At 32.2% G+C, this 12,319-nt stretch overlaps 1 long non-coding RNA gene across 1 annotated transcript; it reads right to left on the reverse strand.

Annotated features, from left to right (window-relative positions):
- Nucleotides 1-9,021: 9,021 nt before the first annotated feature.
- LOC139503742 (uncharacterized) lies at nucleotides 9,022-9,842 on the reverse strand. The gene is made up of 2 exons (XR_011659184.1): nucleotides 9,744-9,842; nucleotides 9,022-9,113 (listed from the first exon to the last, which is right to left on the reverse strand). It is a non-coding gene; the product is annotated as an uncharacterized lncRNA (long non-coding RNA).
- Between the last annotated feature and the right edge of the window lie 2,477 nt (nucleotides 9,843-12,319).

A 12,319-nucleotide genomic window follows, 5' to 3' on the forward strand; every position in this document is an offset into this window, starting at 1 on the left:
TTCCGGACTTAACTAACAGGAAGGGGGTTCTTGCATAAAACTGCTCTTTAACGTTTAAAGAGGGACGAAAGACACCAGAGGAACAGTCAACAGTGTGAAAATCATCTTTTTGACCTTTAAACAACATAAAACCGTTTTTTTTTCAAGTGCATCCTTATCAATACTTAAACATGTTAAATGTTTAAACTAACTTATGAGGAAGATATCGACTAAATTCGACACAGTATTTGTATAATTGCAAATCTTTGTATCGATGGACGAATTTAGTAAAGGTTTCAATGAATTCGTAGTAACGAAATCCCTTACTTGATAATTTACCCTTAATAAATAGATAAGGCTCATTGAACTCCCGACACCATATCTTCTAATTTTCACAGTTATATAAAAGTTACAGTAAATAGATGAAATTAGGAGTTACATGAAATTCCTGTTCACTTAGTCAATACAAGTACATGTAATTCCTAAAACTGCCTAGTTACTACCAGTAAATACTAATTTGAAAATGAATGTGTACACCTATTTACTAACTATTGAAAAAGACGTGTATTATTCTATTCTTGTAGTAATTTAGGTAAAAATATACTAATAAACACAAGAATATGCGATTAAAATACCAGTTTAAAAAGTACAACTCAAAAATAATATACCCTTTTCTGAATATATAAACAAATTTGAAAATATTTATTTATTTTTTTTGGAAATGTTTTATTTTTGTGATACGTTACACTAAATAATTCAAAACTTGGTGACTATGTGGAACGCATCTATCCAATCAAGCTAGAGATAAAAGATACTACAGATACAGTTAAGTCGGCCTCATATCTTGACTTAGATCTAGAAATTGACAATGAGGGTCGGTTGAAAACAAAACTTTACGACAAAAGAGATGATTTCAGCTTTCCAATTGTGAACTTTCCATTTCTAAGTAGCAACATTCCAGCAGCACCTGCATACGGGGTATATATCCCCCAATTGATACAATATTCCCGTGCTTGCATTTCCTATCATGATTTTCTTGATAGAGGGTTGCTGCTCACAAGGAAGCTATTAAACCAAGAGTTCCAAATGGTGAAGTTGAAATCATCCCTTCGTAAATTTTAAGGACGCCATCACGAGTTGGTTGACCGTTATGGAATAACCGTTTCACAAATGATATCGGATATATTCCTTACGTCGTAACTACAATCCCCTTACCTTTCATGAATGTGACCTACCGAATTAGACCATTTACCGGATTTGTTATCACTTAAGCAACACTCCCAAAATAGCTAAAAGGTGGCCTGTCAGACAACTTTAGCTTATCACAGGTACCTACAATGAATATTAGCATCTTGTTTGATTAATACAAAACACGAACAAAAATTTATGACAGTTTTCAGCAAAGCAACAATTATGAGAAAATAAAAGATCAAATAAAGAAAAGAAAACAACTTTTAAAATCAATCGGGTCAAGGACCAATCCACTATAATTTGTTAAAATCCTTGGTAATTAATTATATTTTCAATGTGCATACTCAGTGTATCATAACTCTACTTCTTGTTACGGAATACATTTGATTCAGCATTTATTTTCATATTGTGTTAGGAAATTCGTCCTTGCATGATAATCAATGTGTGTATATTTCTATAATAGAAATCCAGATTTGGTCTGTGTTTAAAATATTAAAGGATTTGTTTCGGTTATGGTAATGAGACCTAGGCCTATCATTATCAGGTATCCCTAGCTTATATTTTTTCTTTCTTGTAATATCTAGAATTGTTTCAATTTGATTTCACTTATGGTGATGCTAAACATAAGCGCAGCGAGTATTCCTGTATCTATTTTCATTATCTAAGTGTGAGACTTATAGTTTGTTTTTAGGTCAAAAGTTTAGAAAATATTTTTGTTAAATAAATAATGTTTGTGAGAAAAGTGCTTATATTAAAAAACGCCAGCAATTTATATATTTATTAGCTTGTACTATCAGATATTGTTTGGGAAGCCCGACGTAAAATTTAAATTCACAAAGAAACTGAACTCTGAGGAAAATTAAAACGGAAATACCCTATTATAAAGGCCAAATCAAATACATAAAACGATTGGATAACAACTGTCATATTCTAACTAAGTTAAGTTCAAATAATGACAATGATTCGTATCGAGATATACTAACTATAAAAATTTCCTGTACCAAGTCAGGAATATGGCCATTGTTATATTATAGTTCGTTTCTGTGTGTGTTTCAATTTAACGTTGCGTCGTTTGTTTTCTCTTATTTTTGAGTGTAAATTGACATTGCGATAAGACGTGTCACGGTACTTGTCTATCCCAAATTCATGTATTTGGTTTTGATGTTATATTTGTTATTCTCGTGGGATGTTGTCTGATGCTTGGTCCGTTTCTGTGTGTGTTAGTTACATTGTAGTGTTGTGTCGTTGTTCTCCTCTTATATTTATGCGTTTCCGTCAGTTTTAGTATGATACCCCGATTTTGTTTTTTGTCCATGGATTTATGAGTTTGAACAGCGGTATACTACTGTTGCCTTTATACTAACCTGCATACTAATGTTTTATATTTTTATATAAAATTTGCTATCTGGGGCAAATTATTTGAGGGAATTACCAACATTTCTGTTAATTTACAACCCGATTTAAAGTTTCAGAATTTAATCATTTTCTTTAATGTCGAGAGTATTTTCAAAATAGAATCGTAGACTTTCGGTAGGGCAGCTATGCATATAGAAACTTATCAAGCTCATTGAAAGTTATAAACAGCAATCACATTCGGAGATGCAAAACAATTCCGATAATCTCTCGCGTTGTAACGCTAGATGTTATAAATACATTACAATAATGAAATAAATGATATTTTTTTCAATGTTATATTAGTATTTTGACGAAAAACTAACAATATTCAGTGTATCTACCTGCAGATTTCTTTACTCTTTTACTATTGAAATGCTGGGACCTTCTCTGGGGTTTGATATGTCAGTGAAGTAATTGTTCATAGCATGTGAAATAAAATAAAAAAAGTTAAATAGAGAAAAACACAAAGTGTAATATTTTGATTAAAGATCAATCAGGCAATAATCATATCGTTGGTTTTTTTTTTATTAAAATTGTCTTCGTGTGAGAGAGAAAAACACAAGAAAACAGATGCTATGAGAAGTATTTTTGTAAGTTGATAACACTATCGGAATAAGTTCAACATCAATGTAAGCAACAATGATGTCATATTTCCATGTCAGGTTTTAGAACAGGGACGACAGATACGTATACCAGAGGGACAGTTAAACTCATAAATCGAAAATTAGCTTACAACGCTATGGCTAAAAATGAAAAAGACAAACAGACAAACAATAATACACATGACACAACATAGAAAACTAAACAATAAGCAACACGAACCCCACCAAAAACTAGGGGTGATCTCAAGTGCTCCGAAACGGTCAGCAGATTCTGCTCCACATGTGGCACCCGTCGTGTTGCTCATGATATAACAGTGTCACTAGTTAAAACTTAATTAACAAATTCAAATTAGGACATGGGTTGATATGCATTAAAAATGTAAAATCACAAAAAATACTGAACTCCGAGGAAAGGAAAGTCCCTAATCAAAAAGCAAAATTAAAAGGTCAAACACATCCCATCAAGTTTTGAAACCAATCGTAGTACTAATTTATCGGAGGACATGCAGAAAAATCCGTCCGTTAGAAACAAATCGTAGCTTTAGTAGTTTTATTTATATCAGCCCTGGCATATCTTATAGAATATCTACAACAAGTTTTAATAAAGATGTTTTATCGATTACATTTTTGCAAAATCTGATTCCTTTTTAAAATAAGCAAAGCAGAAACAGTTAATTGTTCAAATCTGATCTAACACAAATATCTTGTTTAAAATGCCACAATATACTGGTCAGGTCTTAGCTACATGACTGTATAAAAGTCATAGATTTACTTTCCTACAAAAAAAAAATTAACGCACATCATTTTAGTTGCAATTGATCCTACTGAAATCTTTGTTTTCCTTAAAGCAAATTAGCATTTTAACTCCTCAATAAGAAGATTTACTTATCATGCGATTAATTCAATTTGCTACTCACTAACATTTCTCATAATTTAGATTAAAAGAGGGACGAAAGATACCAAAGGGACAGTCAAACTCATAAATCTAAAACAAACTGACAACGCCATGGCTAAAAATGAAAAGGACAAACAAACAAGAGCACACACGACACAACATAGAAAACTAAAGAATAAACAACACGAACCCCACCAAAAAACTAGGGGTGATCTCAGGTGCTCCGGAAGGGTAATCAGATCCTGCTCCACATGTGGCACCCGTCGTGTTGCTTATGTGATATAAGTGCGGGTAAGACAATACTTGGTGTTATTGATATTTAGAGCCCAAGGCGTAGCCGAGGTGTTTAAACGTTCATAAAACACGAACAAGTATTGTCTGAACAACAAGGAATATATTCAGGCTTTAGAGGCACATTACAAAAGTATCCTTTCCCGTTGTAATATTCAAACCTTAACATAAAATTGTTATCACATTGAGAAAAATCTTGTTTGATTCATATAAGAATTTAAAAATGCGGGTTTAAACTATTACGATTTTGACCTTGTCGCATTTTTGTTACAATTCTAAAAACAGGCAATAATTTTTGAATTAAAGGTAGTCAAAATTTGACATTTAGCAATACGAAATTAAATGGTAAAATAGCATATCAGACCATTATTTTGGAATCTCAAAATCGAAGACTGCTATTAAATACGGCTAGTGAGTTAAGACACAAACATATCAATTCTTTCGACAATTTTCATTTAGCCATGGCGATGCCTGTGTATTTTAAATCTATGAGTTTGAATGTCCCTCTGGTATCTTTCGCCCCTCTTGTATGTTGACCCTACAAATAATGTAGTGTCGATTTATGTCGTTCCTCATTATAACTCAGTTTGGGCATTGGTATAACTAAAACAATCCTATTAATAAATTTCATTTAGTATGAGCATGTACGAGCTTAAAGTATCAACGTTCGTGTGTACACGTCATACGATCGGGAAGTCGAGGAGAAAACGGAAATTGACTATTGAAAAGTTGTTTGTCATACATTCTAGTTTAAGGTTTTCCAGCTGTGTTAATACCAAGGAGAAAAAATATACGGAACAGACCTTCTTCTTTCGGTACCAATCTTTTTAAGTCCATAGGGATATATTAGAGGAAAGCGCTGACTAAAGTATTATTTATCAAGTGAATTAGCGGATGTAATGAACATTTTTTTTGGTTGTGAAATAAGTTTTGTTGTTTTTATAGTGATTAAGATGATAACACAATGTTGACTGCTGTACCCCTATTTTTGACATTTTTACCTATTATGTCTGTTTGTTTTGTTCACGCATCGGTGACTATATAATGGAATTCGATGCGACTGTCATACAAGTGAGAGGTTTAGCTAGCTATAAAACCAGGTTCAATCCACCATTTTCTACATTTGAAAATGCCTGTACCAAGTCAGGAATATGACAGTTCTTGTCCATTCGTTTTTGATGCGTTTTGTTATATGATTTTGCCATGTGATTATGGACTTTCCGAATTGATTTTCCTCTGAGTTCAGTATTTTTGTGATTTTACTTTTTACATGCCTTTTTTCTGTCTTTCTTTCAAAATATTTTGCATTGAATCTGCTTTATATAAGTAAGACGACGAGCAGTGATCAACATTTAATTAACCTCCTTTCAGGGACTGAATTTTCGGCTCTCCCTTGACACCATGTGCGAGTATGATCTTGAGAAAACGATGCTAGTTCGACGGAAGGGGACGATACATGGCTGACCCGTGTTAAGGGAGAACCATATCTCTTGCACTTAAAAGACATCCTTGTAGATTTCGAAAAAGAGCAGGCTAATACCGCTACAAGGCAGCACTCGCACCCGCAAAGTGGAAAGGGATAAATGCAAGTTGCAAAACATATTTCCCAATCCACTGAAAATAAATATGTTTAAAAACTTTAAAAAAAAAAATTAACCTCCTTATAGTTTATTTTTAACATGATTTTCACGTGAAATTCACATGAGTTTCAAATGAGATTTAAGTGAAACTCTCATAAACTGATTTCACGTGAGTTTCACGTATAAGCTCGTTTTAGGTCAAAGCACGTAAAACATGTAAAATGTATGTGAATTTTAATACAAGTAAAATTAATGTTATTGAAATTTGCCTGTTAATTCCGTGCTTCACAACATTTGCAAATAAATATATTGTCTGTAAAACTCAAGGTAGTTTTGATTAAGACAGATTTAACAAAACGTCAATTATTAGTAAAATTATGTGCATATATTAGCAGATATGTATCATTTATCACCAGCCCAGTAGTCAGCACTTTTGCGTTGACTTGAATTATCATTGATATGGTGTTAATTATAAATTCACTGTTTACAAACTGTGACTTTCGAAATACTAAGTGTTTTTTTTTATACCTCAGAAAAAGATTACCTTAGCTGTATATGGAAAAACTTTTATAATTGTTTGGTCCCCAAATGCTCTTCAACTTCGTACTTTATTTGGACTTTTATTTTTTTTGGGATTCGAGCGTCAACGATGAGCCTTTTGTAGACGAAACGCGCGTCTGGCGCAAATACAAAATTTCAATTCTGGTATCTAGGAGTTTAATTAGTCCTTTAAAAATTGATCAAAATCTATTTAGGTATTTATTACCTAATTTGGTAAACCATAACGTTTTCATTTGTTTTATGTTTTAATGGTTTTGTCATCATGTTGATGAAATACGTCATTAAATGCTCTTCAGGGCTTCTAACTGAAGTTTCATAATAAAAAAAAAGTTTGGAATACTTGGTTTGAAAAATAAACTTGATTAAAGTAGGGCGTTTGATACAATCACATTGACACATTTAAAGTTTATAGAAAAAAACCCACAACTGTCACATATTACTTAAAGGTTGTGAGAATTGTTTGCGTATATTGACTCCAACATCGTCAGGATAAAACAGTAAATAGAAGTAGTAGTAATACTTGATTTATTTCACTTGACTGGGCGGGGTTTAACCGGTTCGCTTATTTAAGACCAGTCCATCTATAGACAGGTGTTTTGGGATAAAATCAAATAAGCGTCCCATATCATAAACTCATTTGTAGGTGGTTAGAAATCAATAATAATCATAACAGAGTTCATTCTTATCACACACATTTCTAATAGACTGTCCATATGCAAATTAAAAAGTAAGCCCCGCCCGATCAGTTGAAATAACATTGGTAAATACCACGTATAAGACTTATCACCGTGTTTGTACTTACATGATAAACACGATGGGTGCCAAATAAAGCAATAAAAAGTAAAATCACAAAAAAATCTGAACTCCGAGGAAAATTCTAAACGGAAAGTCCCTTAGCAAATGTAAAGTTAACCCCACAAAGAGCACCTGAGTTCATCCCCAGTTTTTGATGGGGTTCGAATTGTTACGTTTTACACTTATGCTTTTTGCGCTTTTCTTGTATTTTCGACCATTGTTGATTTCGAATCCAAGCATCGGTTAAAAAAATGCCCCTTATCATTCGATTTTCTAACTAAGGTTTTTAGTTTTGGAAACGTTTTGTAATAAGGTTCAACAGGACTTTTACTCATAATTTCAAGTCATGCTATTTAACAGCCGAATATTTGGTATGTATTTCCTCATTGTTAAAGGCTGTACGGTTGTCTATAATTGCTTTCATCATTTTTATTTGAACTTTGGTGTATAGTTTTCTCATTGCAATCATATCACTTAATTTATTAACAATTCTTGTCGGTGTCAATGCATACATCAGCAAAAAGTAAAATCTAAAAAAATACTGAACTCGGAGGAAAATTCAAAATGGGAAGTCCCTATTAAAACGGAAAAATCAAAATCTCAAACACTTCAAACGAATGAAGAACAACGGTCATATTCCCGACTTCGTACAGGCATTTTCCTATGTAAGAAATGGGGGATTGAACATGCTTTTATAGCGCTGAACCTCTCACTTGTGCGATAGTCCTCGTCAAACTCCATTAAATTGACAAAGATGCATGAACAAAACAAACAGACATAATTGGTAAAAAAGTCAAAACTAGGGGTACAGCAGTGAACATTGTGTTATAATCTTAATGTAGTGACTCTGCAGCTTTTGCTAATCTAACAGAAAATGATTGTTTGTGTACACCAATTTGAAGCATACTTCTTATCCGGCCAAAAAAATGACATTATTTCTTGTCATTGCTGCGGTAGATTTTTTTAAGGACATTATCTGTCCCTTTGGCGCATTTTCTTCTCTGGAGGAATCTACTCTTTTCGGTCCTATGGCAATAAGACTAAATAATTGGCATATTGTCCTTTTAATATACCTATGTAATTTCTAATACATATAATGAATAGCTGTTGAATAATTATTAGATTGTTTCAGGACATAAAAGACCATGAATAAGGTTGTGGCAGTAGCCCAACATCATATATATCATATATCAGCAAAAACTGAAATTCAGAAAATAACAATATTTCATACCAAGGAAACTTCTGAGCAATGCATATCTTTTTAAATGCAATGACTCTTTAAAAGAATACTATTTAATAAAAACATATTAGAAATTACAGAAAAATGACTTAAATAATGTAATACCACTCAGTCACCATCGAAACCAATATAGTTACACAGAGGGAAGTCAATATGAAGTGAAATGAAAGACATAACGAGACAAGAGAAGAAGATATTTCAATACAATATAAAATCAGTTGTCATATTGGCAATTATACCACATCTCCTTCTTTGTATACTGATATATCTATCTTAAATGTGGAGTAAATAAATCATTCATAAACAAGTTTTGAAGCTATAAATCTGAAACCGTAGGAGTTACACCATAGTTGCTAACTTTCAATTTTATCTATATTGAAAAACCACAAATTTTATTTTTGCATGAAGTTTAAGTAGACCTCCAAATAGATATGGGATTGGCTTGCTGTCTCATTAAAGTTTATACCAACGCTCATGTTTTAAATACATAAAGAAAAATTAGATTTATTTCAATTTCAAGTTAAAAGTTTATTAAAATGATGACTCTCATTCTTTTTTCACTGTTGTTTCTTCTACTTCTAAATCTAAAAAAAAACACAAAATACAAAAAATAAAATTGTTGAAATGTGTGTGTGCTGTTCGGTTCTATATTTAAATATCTAAAGCTTACTGGTAGTTTAAGATCAAGACAACAAATATCAAATGGATTAAAAAAAAATGTTATGAGTAGCTGTTATCTGCTTTTATAGATTTATGGTTTTTCAACTGTGACTCTTCCATAATTGCTATCTTGCAATTTGTCTAGTCTGTTTTGTAAAACCTGAAATATTCATCAGTTTTTTTCCTGTCAAATAAACTAGTAAAAGAGGGACGAAAGATACCAAAGGGACAGTCTAACTCATAAATCTAAAACAAACTGTCAACGCCATGGCTAAAAATGAAAAAGACAAACAGAAAAACAATAGTACACATGACACAACATAGAAAACTAAAGAATAAACAACACGAACCACACCAAAAACTTTCAGCATAATTCAACAACATACATGAATACATCTACTTAGTAATTGTTAAGACCATTAGTTATTTATTTCAATATTACTCTCAAAATGTTTTTAATTTTGATTATATGATCATGTTTTTTTATATTACTAATTTCAATGGGTTTTTTTTACAATACATTTGTTTCATGATATGTATGAATAACCACCTACCTGATACATTTTCCAACCTAATCAAGATCTCCAAGTTAGACATCAGCATATCTATCATATAAGTAGAGCCTAGTCCAACTAGTCAAGGATAATTTTCCATTCTACTTCAAAAATAAATAAAATACTCAATTGAAATAATTCATATGTATCATATAACTTTCAAAAATGTATATGAGGTTTTTTATGTGCATGATTATGTGTGTTCTCATATACGGGGCACAAGTTAATAACAACAAAAACAATTATTTATTTATCAAAGAAGCACAAAAATTTAACAATCTCATTCATTGCTTTCTTATTTTTATATTTTATTAATGTATGTTAAATCCACCCGTAAATAAAGGCAACAGTAGTATGCCGCTGTTCAAAACTCAGAAATCGATAGAAAAAAAAACAAATCCGGGTTACAAACTAAAACTGAGGGAAACGCATTAAGTATAAGAAGAGAACAACGACACAACAATAAAATGTAACACACACAGTAAATGATTGAAAGATTTTACGTACTGGGACCTTATGATTAGATTGATGTTAAGTATGATGTAGAATCGCGTGTTTGACGTCAGAATGTAAAACTCACACAGGTAGAAATATGAAAAAACTTCGTCGTTCAAAGTATGACAAGAATATAGTCTATAGTTCTTTTAGGTATATCCTCTTCATAATGTCAATTAGAAGTGGACCTTGCCCTTCTTGCCGCTTGTTAATATGCTTATTGTGTATTTCTTTTAAAAAAGAGCCATATCATTATGTATCAAAGAAACTCAAAAGGGCATATAGACAAAACATTAGCAAAGATAAAAGACAAAAATACAAAAATTATAATAGAGCATAACTTAATGACGGAATGGTTAAATACAGAGCCACGTCAAAGAAACATAAAAATTCACACGGACAAGGCATATACGCACACAGGAAAGATAATACAAACAACACAATGACGGGATGCAAAAGTACAGAGACACGTCAAATGGATATCAACAACAACAGACCAAACAGTAATAAAATAACGAATAAAAGAACACTATCACACGTTACAACATCAGTACGCAGAATCTATACTTCAATGCCATCATGTATTATTTGTGAAGTTGATATTTATGAACAAGTAAAACAGAGAAATGGAAATGGGGAATGTGTCAAAGCGACAACAACCCGACCATAGAGCAGACAACAGCCACCAATAGGTCTTCAATGTAGCGAGAAACTCCCGCACCGTGAGGAGTCCTTCAGCTGGCTCCTTAAAAAATATGTATACTAGTACAGTGATAATGAACGTCATACTAAACTCCGAGTTATACACAAAAAAATAAAATTAAATCTCATACAAGATTAACAAAGGCCGGAGGCTCCTGACTTGGGACAGGCGCAAAATTGCGGCGGGGTTAAACATGTTTATGAGATCTCAACCTTCCCCCTATACCTCTAGCCAATGTAGAAAAGTAAACGCATAACAAAGGTCTTGGTACATTCCGGTAAATCTTTTTGGAAAAAATGCGAGACCTTCTATGATCACTATGATTGGTAAATGTTTGAGTTTGATTAATATATTATAAGTACGCATGTTATTTTCGGGAAGATCGAATAATCGTATTGCAATCGTTTCCCTGCGGAAATGATGTTATTTTATTCGAGGATATATTTCTAGTCTGATAAGTTGAAGAGCAACGATGTTGACTGACCCTGTCTGTCATTTTAAGTTCTTAGTTCACAGTCGTTGCTGTATTTCCTAACATCACTTGAATTGATCATTGTTATTAGCTACAGTCACTATTTAGAGATGCAAAATTGAAATTCCCGTCTTCACAAATAATTTGGTACTTGTCAAGATCATATCTGATTATATTTTTGTTTAAGTAAAAGTTCGGGAGATACGTATCTTAAGTGTTAAACACTTGTATTAATATAATTAACAATGACAAAGAGGAAATCGAATCACAACGTTAGTAAAAAAAAGTTCAAAACCTAACTGTATTTTACAATTTTATGCATATATATCCTGGTTGTCGTATTTTAATATTTTTCATAAACTTGGACAATTGATAAATTTATTAAATTTATACGGTTAAAAGCAATGAGAAACATCTATTTTTAATCTATAAAATAAAATCAAACAGACCTATAAAAATCCAATTGCACGTGTTGGTTTAATCTGTTCATATCTTTATTTATGTTTACATCGCTTATATGGTCGTCTGAGGTCAAATCGATAGTTAATTAGATGGCGTCTGGACTAAAATTCACACGTAACGAACCTATATATTATCTATCCCATGCTCTGTAAACTGTTTATTTTAGACTTTTGATAGTTTGGATAAATGTTTTACATTGTTATAAATCAAATATGAGAATTTGAGTCAAATCGGTGACCATGAATTTGACAGTTAGTGCCCCTTTAAGACAGGTAATCTATAAATATAACCATATTCTATGGTAATTCATGTCAACACAAAAAAGTGCTGACTACAGGGCTGATGATACCCTCGGGGAAATAAATCTCCACCAGCAGTGGCATCGACCCAGTAAATAGATGAAATTGGAATAATTCAGGTAATCCCTGTAATAACTAAGCAATT

The sequence above is a fragment of the Mytilus edulis genome, chromosome 14 (assembly GCF_963676685.1).
Source record: "Mytilus edulis chromosome 14, xbMytEdul2.2, whole genome shotgun sequence".
Taxonomy (NCBI): Eukaryota; Metazoa; Mollusca; class Bivalvia; order Mytilida; family Mytilidae; genus Mytilus; species Mytilus edulis.